Raw genomic sequence first — 2,322 nt, forward strand, 5'->3', positions numbered from 1 at the left:
GGTGATTACCTAGCAGGCTGCTGGGGAAGCCAGGACAGCCCCCAGCACTCTTGAACCCCAGTCAAGGAGTCTGTGCTTTTGGCTGCATTGCCTCTGATCATGAGACCAAGAAGGAGTGATGTCAGGGTTATGTTGTCATCTGCACTTTGCAATAGCTGCACAAGTCACATTTAACTTGGGCTGGTTTCTGGAGCATGCTTGGCTTTGTCAGCCCGCCAACCTTGGCCACTGGGGAAGAGCACAGAATATCTTTCAGGGGAGGGTTTTTTAAAACAAGATTTTTGCTTTAATTGCTATTTACACGTTCCGCCCTTCGCCCCTTTTCAGCTGCAGGGAGATCTTGTTCTATTTTAAAAGCCCGGGCAGGAACTTGAGGCTAGAGACTGCAGTCAAATCAAACGGGAATCTCACCAACCCAACAGAGGGTTGACTGATAATGAAGGCTATCTTCCCAAGCCTTTAAAATTCTCATCTTCCAAAGACACTCCCTTATCTGAAGCCTCTGGCTTTCCATGGGAGGGTATAAACATCTTCCTATGCAGCAGGGTACCCTTTGACATTAAGAGGAAAGCACAACTCAAGATAAATTGAAGAGGCTTTTATGTCTAATCTCAGTAAGCATTCAGAGGCTGTGAATGTCTTTTTATCCTGAGTTGCTGAGGTTTGTTTTGTTTTTTTGTCTGGGAGCACATTTTGCTTGGAGTTGTACTACATCCCTTATTGCTTTTTTTTTTTCTTTTTTCCAGATGAGCTGTCAGTGCAGTACTTGTTTGGTCAAGACTTGTGTGTTTACTTGGCATCTTCAGTATATAAACCCAGTGCTGTTTGCAGGGCTTCTATGCAGCCAATTCTGCTAATATTTTAAGGCTCTGATTAATGTGGCTTGAGGGTAAATGTTTTCTGACTTTAACATTGTACCTTGCTCACAGGAGCAAATTCTGATGACTTCCTTTCATTGGCAGAGGTTTCAACTTTGTCAATTCACTGCTATTCCTCATTAGAGATTTTTTTAAAAGGTGTCAAAGATTTTATTATCTTTTTTTTTTTCTCATAGCTGTTGGGATCCCATGGATGAACAGCTCATAGAAAGCCCAGCTCACTTCATAGAAATGCACCCTCTGTGGCTGCTGCAGGCAAGACCCCTGTGCTCCTTTGCTGTAATTATCTCCTCTTTTGGGAGTGCAGATCTCCAATGTGCTCTCCAGGACCTCTTCACTGATCCTTGTTTCATGTCCATTCCCAGCCCTTGCATCCCAACCACCCTTCTCCTGGCTAAAGCAGAGCACATGAGGTCTCACTCAGAGCCTGTTGTAAGTGTCCCCACTGCTGTCCTAAAGGATGGAGGCTGAAGGATTTGGGAGGTTCTTGGTGCCAGCCCAGGGCTGTACACTCTGCTTCTGCTGCCCTCCAGCCTGTCAGGCTGGGGAGACACTGGAATTGACCTTCTCCTCCAGCAGCAGTGCCAAAGGCCTGCTATTCTGCTTGCTGGGAGCCAATTAGAGAGAAAACAAAGACATTTCAGCATAAGATTCACCCCTGTGACTTACCAGCAGAGCTGTCTTTACTCAAAGGCTGTCTTGAGCCTCCCCCTTCTATCCCATGGATAGGAAGGAGTGCCTCACATGTTCCCAGTAATCACAACAGGCTTTCCACACTGGATGTACCCTCATGTTCCAGCCACTTTCATTTCTTTCAGAAGGAAAACATCCCTTGAGGATCGTAGTGTGAATGTGTTTTTAGATAAAGAACAAGTATCCAACCACTATAATTAACCTTCCATTTTAAAACTTCCAGTTCCAGATCAGCTCCCTACAGGCTAATTTTTCTGTTTGCAGGAATGCATGAGTGATGCACAGATGCTCTGTCAGGACACTTTACCTATTCATTAAGTTTGATTAGATAGCATTTGCACTCTGCCATCTAAGAGTATGCCACTTTCTGATATAATTAGTGTTCCTCCAATTAGGATAAATGGCTGTTTCATTACTTTAAAGTGGATCATTAAAGTGCCATTCCTGTCTCCTGCCTCTGGAGCTGACAAGGGTACCTGCACACTCCTTTTTGCAAAGTCAAACCTAATTTCAGAAGGCTAATGGGGAAGGTAATGTACCAGGGCAGATGTTGCTCAGGGCTCCTGCTGAGAGCAGTTCCTGGGTAGTTGATTTGCCTGTGTGCTTGAGACTCTGATTTGTGAAACAGAAATGCCTGATTGCTAAGACAACTTTGGAAGAAGTTCTTGGAGACATCAAGACTTAGAAATTATTTAAAATACGTATTGAATAATTTCTGTTGCCAAATAAATTCCACAGTATGACTGTGGAA

The sequence above is a fragment of the Lonchura striata genome, chromosome 3 (genome assembly GCF_050655825.1).
Source record: "Lonchura striata isolate lonStrDom1 chromosome 3, ASM5065582v1, whole genome shotgun sequence".
NCBI classification, from domain to species: domain Eukaryota; kingdom Metazoa; phylum Chordata; class Aves; order Passeriformes; family Estrildidae; genus Lonchura; species Lonchura striata.